The following is a 10,853-nucleotide window of genomic DNA, read 5'->3' on the forward strand; positions in this document are numbered from 1 at the left end:
GGAAGATTTGGTCACACTGAAGATACAGTATTTTTATAGTATTTATAAACTGTCCTAAACGATAGACTGTAGGAAGCATTTTTGTTACGTGAAGGTAACACCAGTCCATGATATAGACCATTTAAACTCTGTGAACATCACACCTCCTGGGTTTGATTTACGCAGCGGTCCAGTATCTACCTTTGCACTGAATAATTTTCATATCTCCTCTGCCTTAGTCACAGTGGCAACAGTACAGAAAAGTCTATCAAACCTCAGAATATAGTGGAAATAATTAAGCTGTTGAATGAGTCTTAAAAATCATACTACTGTTAAGTGGACCAAGTTTGGTGAAGCAGATGTGACAGGTCGATTAAGGAAGGAACATCTCAAGGACCTTGGGGACGATAACTTTTCCACTTGAGAACTACTTTATGTTTTACTGTAATTTTTTAAAATTTTTTTGTTCTGTTTGTTATTTTGCAAAAGAAAATAGTATTTACAGGTGGCTTTTAAAATATATAAAGCAGGAATGTATATGAAATGTCAGATTTTATTGTATTTGCAGAGAATTAGCTTTGAAATTGAATAAAGAAAGCTGTTTGTAGTTTTAAAATGCCTTATTGGTATCAATTAGAAATTTCTTCTATTTTTTGATGTACTTAGAGCTTTTTGAGTATAGAATTTTAAATGGCAGGATTTTACAGTGTTTACATGCAAGTGCATTTTATAAGTGTTCTACATGTGTAAAATAGTATTTTCAACTGGAAAGCGCTGGCCAGTGCAGAGGCCTGGCCTTTTTCTGGTTCCCATGATGTTGCCCGCACTGCTACACTGCAGCTTTGTATCATGAGGCCAAGAAACTCCATGTCGTTTGTAAATAGAGTAATTGAAAAAGCAATAAACATTTATTGAACAAAAGAAACCTTGTTTGGCCCAGAGTTTATGTCAAACCAAGTTGTTCATAGAAATTTGAAGATCTCTAGACCCATTTCTGTTAATCATCAGTTATTAATAATCACATCCATCATTAATAGTTGCTCTAATGCTTGCATCCGAGAGAATACTAATGCTTAATAGCAGTCAGACCCTGATAACTGCACTGACTGCTTCCAAATTCTGTACACCGGCCCTGTCGTTGTTTTCCAGTTCCCTCCATTGACTGCTACTAACTATTAGTCGTTAGTTACATTTGATTTCTATTTTTTCCTGTTAACCAGTTTTTTTTTGTGGGAGTGGGCTCTCCTTCACTTGTTCAAATCATGATATGAAATTGTCATGATTTTTATTGTATTCTGTAGATGGTGTCGATCAGTTTGTCAGAATTAAACATGCTTTTTTTTTTTATTAGTTGTGATTAGTTTTTCATGTTGTCATTAAGCCGTCACTAGCTGAAACTAATCTCTTCTCTATCTTTTCTTTCTTTTTTTTTTGTTTTTGTTTCTAACCGCAGCATACCGGCAACTAATATATGACCTTCGGCCTCTGAACTCTTCACCCAATGATGACCTGACCGGCCTGCCTACAGTCAGTTAACTGGTAATGTAACTTTGCTTGCCTGTCGTCAGTGCTGTGAAGCCAGAACACTTGTCCGTTAGTCTTCATCTAACCAAACAAAGACAAAGGCTCGTTGTCCTTCCAACTCAGCTTTTGGTTGTGGTTTTTCGTTGGTTTTCTCCCCCGCCCCCGTTCGGGTGAAAGTGGTTCTAGAAACTGCACTGAATAGTAGTAAAGCAATAAGGCCCAATTCATCCCACAGCACTGATCATCCTTTAACGTCCCACCCTAAGCGAACGGTAAGAAGGCCTCACTTCGGAAGGGGAGACAGATGGCCCTTAACTACTCAGTGACAGAGGCAGTTACTGTGAGAGACTTCTAGGAACCTTGTCTTCGCATAGCGAGTCGCAGCTCTCTGAATGTACTGTGTGATGATGCATCATGCATGAACCTGTGGTCAGGGATGTCATTGGTGAAGCGATTTCAAAAAGTATTCAAAATTTGACACGCTCTTTAGTCACTACAGTGCCCTCACAGGGCAGAGTCACAGCCTTTTTTGTATTGCCTGCCAAAATTTGAGGTATTAGAAGTGTGCCATGAGAGAAAACTTCTGAGGAGTTTCGAAAAGCAATGCAAAGAACAAAGCCGCAACACTATTTTTAAAAAGAGAGCGATCTGAGTTAAAATGGCTGGCCTTTATTTTACACTTCCTTGAAAATATACGAGAACAAGGTACATGCATTATGTGTCACATTACTGGGCAAACTGTTCAGATATTTTTTTTAAACCTCCCTGTATAGAAAAAAATCATTAAGGATGTAAAAGCCATGCTTGCCTATTTGCTGTATACATGTCATGAAATTGTAGATAAAGTGTAGTGCATTGAAACAAATGATCAAAAAGTAGATACTTTTACTATACAAGGTGCTGGTGCAGAAACAAATAGATATATTTTTGGAAATGTAGCATTTTATACTTTCAAGTGTTATAAAAAAAGAAAAAGAACAAAGAAACCCTTTATTTCATTAAATGATTTTTTCTGGTGGTTGTCAAGAAACAAAAGACCAAAAGAGCCTTTTCGTCTTTTCTTTTTTATTTTTTAAGTATTGGAATAAGTCTAAAGAAAAGAAAGTGCCTTATTTTTCTTCATGGTCATTTAGTCAAGTGTCTCGTAAGATCAGCTCCTCCCTCCAGATGCAAGTGAATGCACGTCACTCAGCCGCCCAGTGTGTGAAAGCAGGATCGGGAGACAAGTGACTTGATGGTTCGAATTACATGAGTTTAGCCACGTTACCTTGATACAAATTTGCCAAATCTGATACTGTGAAAAAATTTGATAAGTTTTCTAATGTCTGACAAGTAAATTTTAAAAACGTTCTTCTTTTAAAATTATAATTGATTGCTTTCGGTTACTGCGATATTTGGCGTTAGCCCAAAGGATTCTGTGATAAAAATTATGTGTGATTTGAGCATCATTTTACAGACAAAATTAGAGCTTTATTTTATTTGGAGAAGGGGGTGTATGTGGATTCTTATTAATTGGAGATATAGTATACCTAGCAAACATTTTCACAAAAATGAATCTTTGTGATTTTCATTCTGGAAAACAGTGTTTTTTAAACGGCCCAAACTTAATCAGACTTCCTCCTCCCACAACCGCTGACTGGGGTAATCCATCTCTTGGCTGGTTTTAGTAACCTAAGCTGCCCCCTCCCACACACGATTTTTTTATAACTTTCAAAGAATGTGGAAAGCTAGCATCGTTGTGCATACAAATACTCAACTCCGCGTGAGTTTAAGCTTCCGGTTTCTCATGACGTTGAGTTAATTTCTTAGTGGAAGCTCTTCGTGCACAGAGCCCGCATCCTAGCACTTAGGTATCCTTAAGCGCTCAGTACCAGACGTGGCAAATACCAGGTGACAGCGGATCCCAGCTCGTCAGCTCATTCCCTCTCGCACACCTGCACAGTCAGAGGTCAGCAGTCAGCTCAGTCAGCACCTTCGCGGTGACCTCCGTCACCCTGTCTCACGTGGAAACCGTTTCAGTTTATTTACTATGCAATAGACATTCATCGTTTCGTATCGGCCAGCTTCGGTTTCATGTGCCACTGCTTTGTCTTTCCGTTTCACATACAGTTGTTTTTCGATTTATTTACAATATATGCTGTGCCATTTTGATTTTTATTTTGTTTGGTTGGTGAATAAATTTGCGACACTCAAACACTTGAGGTGGTAGTAGTTTAAAAACGATACCAGTATTTGATCCAGTTTCATCTCAACTATGTTATACCTGGACATTTTAGATGTTTATCAAAGGTCTTTTATGGGGAAGAAAGTAAATGTATGAAATAAGTGTGTGACATTTCTGAGTAATGTTGGCTCTGAACAAACTTTTGAAAACTTAGTTGACAATTTTGGATCAACTGAAAAAAAAAGCATGACTTTTGAAATCTCTGAATGCCTTGGTTCTCAGTATTATCATTCTTTATTGAATTTATTTCTTATTAAAATATGTAGTTTTTAAGACTTTTTTTGACAGTATTATGTAATTCTTTAGCGTGGGTAGATGGGAGTGTCGCTTGTATGTTACCGTGCAGCTGACATGTATTTTTGTCTGTTCTTTATTATCTTAGTAGTTCCATGCTGTGTATGTACCATAACCGACCTATTGCCTATGAGAAACATGTAAGATAATGTATTTACAGCCATTGTTACAAGTTTATAATGTATTTTTCTATCTTGTTTTATATGTATGTTATATAACATTCAAAAAGAATTTTTTTCTTGATTGAGAAAAGGATACAAAATGCAAAATCCACAATTTTGATATCTGAAAATTGCCAATTGTTTTGCAGTACTTTATTATATTGGGTGTCTTGTCTTTCTCGGGCTTTTTAGTTAGCTAATGAATGAATACGTTAGACACTTCTGGGTTTTAGTTGGGATTTTACATAGCTTGCATTTTAATTCTTTGGTTCTTTGCTGTTTCTATTAACCCATGGCATTATTTTAATAAATGTTATAATACCAACCTACTAACTCTGGACTATGTCTGTTTATTAACCTTTATGTGTTTAATTAAAATAAACAAATGGAGACAAGAGAATTCAAAGTCTTGAGTTACTGGACTAACCCCGAAGAGCGTGGCCACAGAGAGCACGGCGTGACTCGTCTTCTTGTTGTCTGTCAGCCGGCAGCGCCGCACACTGCCGTCCGGCGGCTTCGGTGGTCCCTTCAGCTCGGGCGGGCGCGCGGGGCCGGGGCCAGCGGTCGCCTTCTGGCCTCTGCGTGACTAATGCCCACACTTGCGTCTTCCTCCTCCTCCTCCAGAGTGATCGCTGTCTGCTCACAGCGCGAACGCGGAGATTCCTCGCCGCGAACTTCCCCGAGAAACCAGTTTGATTCTTTGTTGAACCATTTCTGTTCGTTTCCGCAAATGGGTAGCGCGATGGCCGCGTTATAAAGCAGAGAATCTGCTGGTGTTTTGTCTCTTCAGAGGCACGTTTTAACTGGACCCTCTCCCTTTACGAAGTGTGGAACGGCGTGTTCTAGCCAGCTGTTCCTGGTGGGGGCGCTCCACTCGGGCGAACCCGGAGACGGGGGCTGCCTGTTTCCCACGACAGCCCAAAGCCGGCCATCGGGACGGAGGTGGCCCAGACGCGGGACGGAGGTGTTCGTTTTCCTTCCTTCTCTCTCGCCCTCTTCCAAAGGAGGCAGGGTGTGCCGTTGACACAGGAAGTTGAAGGGACGAGAAAACTGGCATTCGAAAACTTGCATAACGTTAGTTTCTTGAACGCAAGTCAATTTAAGCAGATTTAGTAAACATCTGTTTGCTTTCCTCGGCCACGGCCTACGTAGATTGACCTCTCCTTAAGAATTCTTTAGTTCAGCTCTCGGAGTGCATTTTTACTTCACAGATATTGGTAATTTCCTTTTCTGTGAAATCGTTCTCCCAGATAATAAAATGCTTAGGATGAAGTTTTGCATTTGTAAATATGGCTTATTTTTGTAAATTGTGTTTTATTTAAAGTTTTAAAACTTGGGGCTGAAATGAGCCCTATTATAGAAGACATAACGATATAGATAGGCTTTTGTTAACCAGTTCATCCTGTCAGAGTATTCCCGTATTTTTTCCCATAGCTTATATACATACGTGCAATGTATAGGGATAGTGATGATAATGATAATGATAGTGATCATAATTGAGATGATCATTCGGATTAAATTTAGTTGTTCCCCGGGGCGGGGGCAGGGGCGGGGGAATGTAGTTAGCTAGATTGAGCTTTAATCAGCTGCCATCTATAAAGGCTCTCATCATACAGTTTAGAGATTATTCCGTAGGGATTTGAAGATGTCTGCCAAGCTGCCGATTTACAAGTCGTCATGGTGCCATGTCACTTAAACTGATGAATTTCTGTGCGGTTTGCTACACATTCTCTGAAGCCTCTGAATGGAGTCTCGTCTCATTTCCAGTTAAGGGCACTTCACGTATAATCATGTCATATTGTCACCTTTTATGCTGGAAAAGTCGTAAAAGGCTGCTTTTAAAAGGTGGAAATAACATTACCGATCCCGGCTTTCTTCAGGCTGTACTAGTATTAAACATGAAATTACCGAGTTCTTAGAATGGTAGAGTCAGTTTGTTTTTACTGTTAACTTAATAAAACAGCCGAAAGTTAAGCTTTCAGTCGAGAAGTTGGTGGAGTTAACGTATTTAGTAGTTGAGCGCTCTCCCTCTGGCGGAATGTCGAGTGTGGCATGAAGACTGTCCGCACCGCCCTAGTGCGGTCCCTGCACGTGGCCGAGCCCCACCGGGGGGGGGCGATGGGAGCATCTCCCGCTTTGTGCCGAGCTCTGCATGCGTGTACACAAGTTTGGCAGGGAGTTAAGGTTTCCTGAGTAAATACCAGGCAAATCCAAAGGGTCTACATTTCCTAGTGCACCAAAAGCAGACAGTAGGTTTAAGTTAATTGCGCATTACCAACTCAAGAATATTTACCAGCGAAGCCTAACGCTTTTACATGTGAGAATCTAAGTTTTTCTCAGTTGGTGGGAAAAGGGCAGGGGTGGTTTGGCTGTGATGTGTCTTCATTCCTTGATAGCGATTACTTAAGAGTGTTTTCACCAAATGATTTTTAGTAGAATGAAATATATTGCTAAATTATGATCTGTTTAATAGCAACAATTACTGAGAGAACTTTGGACTGAGAAACCTAGGAAGTCCATAAGGTAACTTTTTAGCATCGTCACAAATTCTTTAATACCTTTAAAATGGAAATGTAATTTAAGTCATTTTAGGTACAGTTTTTGGAAATACTCATGGTACACACATGTAATTTTATCTGTGGTTTCCTTAATATAAAATCACCTAAATTGAAACGCCTTCATTAGGAAGAGATTTAAAACTATCTGAATTCCTGGTACTCAATGCCGAATCAAACTGGTTCCCCTAAGCACATTGCTGCCCTTTCTGTCTCTCCTGCTCTATTATTGCTGGGGGTTGGGTGAGGGTGGGAAGAGGGGAGACTTCATTCACGGTACAGATGGGTGATGGTGAGTGCAGCAAACAGCAAGGTAACGTTGACTTCATAGTGCTGCTGATGTTGCTGGCCCTGCCTAGCGAGACATCACGTCGTAGAACAAAGCTCAACTCCCAGAGTAAAAAAAAAAAAAATCTAAGAATGCTGCTCTTGAGCAGGTTTGGTTACCAGATACATCTTGTATGGTTTGTATCGTAGTGGCATGTGTAAAATATTTGGGATTGCACTTGTGGAATGTGTCTATACAGAGAAGAGTTGGTCTGGGTCTTCCCAGATCTCGCGTGATTGGAGAACCACACCTGACTGTACATTAAAGGCAATAAACCAACTGGAGAAAGTGCATGTGCTTCTCCCTCAAGCCACCTGCAGCCGCAAATGCTGCCTGGGCCCCCACCGAGCCCTCGTGTGTAAATATCAATAAAGAATGCACATTTTCATTTTTAATTTTTATTGATGCTTTTCCTCCTTAAAAGAAAATGTGAGAATCTCACAGTAGAACTTGTGATCATAATATTTGCCTTGATTACAGTGATTAAAAACAAATCAGTAAACAGACTTCTGCAGTGTTCCTCGGTCGGATGTGCTTCCAAAATAGTTGCCACTTCTAATTGAGAAACTCGAGTACAGTTTCGAGACAGGAATGCTGACCAGATGTCGATCTTGGCTGTGTGAAAAGGACTGGTTTTATCAATTTCTTGAACAAAGGAGAATTAGTCAAAAGTTAGTTTCCGGATTTGGAAACCTTTTCTCAAAGATTTCCTGTCGACATCCACGACTCGCCCACCTTACGTTCCCCAGCCCCTTTCCATAGTCTCCAAGTACATCCGGAGAGCTGAGGCCTGTATTCTCGCAGCACCCGCGGGCCGAAACGGAGTCGTTTTACTGTCCCCTTTAAAGCCAGCGCCTCCCCGTCACGGCGCACCAGCCCTAAGTGGACTGGCGGTTTCCCGTCTCCTCCCCTGCCTGGCTCTGTGCTCAGCTCCCGGTCCCCTGGGGCCCCTGCGCTTGCCCCTCCCGGTCTAGAGTGGTGACCCCGACTCTTAGAACGCCACGCCAGTTTCTCAAAGGGTATAGAGTAAAACAGGTGTCAGTGTTTTCCCCCCGGAAAGATCAGGTGAATACGGTTCCTAAATCAGAAATCTTAGTCTATCATTATAATCCATACATAGATTTCTTAGTATTTGATTAGGGAGAAATTTCTAGGGAGTGGAGGGAGGAGGTTACATTTGTCTTTCTTCCCTGGTGTAATTTTTTGTAATCTGCTACTTGTTATAGTAATTCTGGTCTCGTTAGAAAGCAGCTAAACTAACTGACCGTTTAACAGTTGTGTTAAAAATATTTCACATCGAAAAGAAAATATTAGTGATAGTTTGGGATCACATTTTTCCAGAAAATATGTGCTAAAATTAGATTATGCCAGTTAAGTGCTGTTTTGTGTAGTATATAGAGGGTACAGACCACCATAAAAATTATTTTATGTGCCATAGTTTCAGAGAGTGTCTCAAAATCAGGATGCGATTTTAACTGCTGTGGTTCTGTCTTCTTAACACATGCTCTGGGTTACTCAACTGGATGCTACTGAAAGGAAAAATGGCTAAAAACAAGATAAAATATTTGCACACGAACCCACAAAGATCTTCTTGCAAAACTATTCAAGTCGATAACTGGCTTGAAATTTGACGATAATTCGATTTAGAACTTCCGTAAAGGCTGGGAATGAATGAAATACCCTGGCGAGGCTTGAACCCTGAATTATCGAAGTCGCTCTTCCTGGTGTCTTAAGTGGTTGCCCGTAAAATTAAAACGCAAGTGCAAGTGGCAAATTGCTGCGAATACACTTGAACTAAGTGAGTTGTATTAATGAATGGCGCATTCGCCCATCGTTTTCTCAACGGGGTGAAAGGGCATTAAAAAACTGTTCAAAGGTTAGACTTACTCTAGGTGGTGGGGAAACGTAAACCTGTAATTAGCAGGCGGGGCACTATGCGTGTGAAAACGCCCAAGCATCTAAGAAGAAGCTAAGATCTAAATTGGTTCGTGAGGAAAGAAAACTCGATTAAACAAGTCGAACATACAAACGCCCCACCCTAAACCATTATTCAAGCATCGGTTTTTGGGGATATTAGTAGTAAAGTTGTTTTTTGAGGCAAAAAAACAAAACAAAACAAAATTAAACTGGGAAGTTTGGTTATCAAGTATCCGTGTTGGTTCTAAAACAAGTTAGAGACCTCCCGTTGCTCCTGGAGCTCTCATAATAAAAGCAACCTGGCGTGGAGAGACACAAGAAAAAGTGTGGTGTGTGTTTTACGCATCGCAAAGGGCATCGCATTTTCACAGGTCTATGTGAATCGACTTGACGAAGAGATTTTGTGCTGGTTGATGGACAGACACACGGAGGCGGACTCTGCCGACCTGTGTTCTGTGTAACTAGCAAACGCCCAGAAGGCCTGGCGAATGCCTTGGCTCCTTCAGAGGTGTTAACCCACGTCTTCTAAACCGCTTGTTAGAGGAAACTCAAAATTCTCCATCGCCGTCCTTAGCTCCATCCTACAGAGTTGACAGCAAAGAAAAATGATTGAATCATAAAGCATAGATTGTAGCTGATCTAAAACAAAATGAGAAGTCACCCCCGGGGAGGTGTAACTTGTTTTAATTCTTGAAGTACATATGTAATATTTTTATGTCTAAAACTCCAAATTTGAGTAAATAGGCAGTAAAGTCTGGCCTGAATGAGTGTGTGTTCAGGGAGATACAACAAGCCCGTTCCTTCCCACGGTATCCACCAGAGTTGCTTTCTTCAAGGGCAGTGAACAGGTTAATAGAAAGGAAAAATCTTTTAAATATAAATCATTTTAAGGTTGATAAAATGAACACGAAAAATGGAGTCGGTCACCGCACCAATTTCCATTTTTTTAAGTATTTTGTCACCCGACTAGACCCAAAGGTGAAGAAAGGCCCGCGGGCTGCTGTGAGATCCGGTCTCGCTGGCAGAGAACTTGGGGCTCCTGTCGGGATGTGCCATCCTGCTGGGTCCTCGGCGGGTTGTGAGGAGCCCCGAAGACACGCTCGGGCAGCGGGCCCCCTCGCCTTCCCCTTCCGTCCGAACTGCGACCTATTCTCCCTATGAACGTTTCTTCAGAGCGGAAACTGGAATGGTGGTAATGAATTCAAATACAGAGCCCCCAGGGGGAAGTTGCTGGGCGGGCTGAGTATTAGAAAGGACTGTTGTAGCATCGTGTTGCATACCGATGGGGTTAAAAGTCAAATATTAGGTCAAAGACGCCAGGAAGGAGCCCATCGGGAACCGAGTCTGTCTGGTACCCAGAGTTACCCGTATTGGCACCTCGGCCAACTTTCTGAGCGCTTAGCCGTGTTGGACACGTGGCAGCAATTGGATGCTCTAATCAGGATGTGATTCAATAAATTAAATAACACTCAGTTAACAAAAACAACCACTTCTCCGTATATCGAAGAGCACCAAGTTTATGTAACCAAATCCCGTGAAGCCATGTGGTAATTAATAGGTTAATGCTTTAGAACCAGACACCGAGAGGCACCTACACACTCTGAATGTCCACGTCCTTTCGAAAATGCTCCCTTGGCGGCCTGTTTGGGAGACGTCGCTATTGTTCTTATTACCGATATGCCTCAAATATGTAGTCAGGTGGGAAATTTTAATCAAAGACATCCTTCATTCCACAAGTAATTTTTAACCTTTTTATGATAACATCTGCAAATGTTGTACTGTCGCCCTTACATTGCGCTCTTCAAACAATGCAGCTCTAAGGAATTTAAAGGCACAATATCTGTGAGGGGCCACACGTTACAAACATTTGT

The sequence above is a fragment of the Pteropus medius genome, unplaced genomic scaffold, assembly GCF_902729225.1.
Source record: "Pteropus medius unplaced genomic scaffold, Ma_sr-lr_union100, whole genome shotgun sequence".
NCBI classification, from domain to species: Eukaryota; Metazoa; Chordata; class Mammalia; order Chiroptera; family Pteropodidae; genus Pteropus; species Pteropus medius.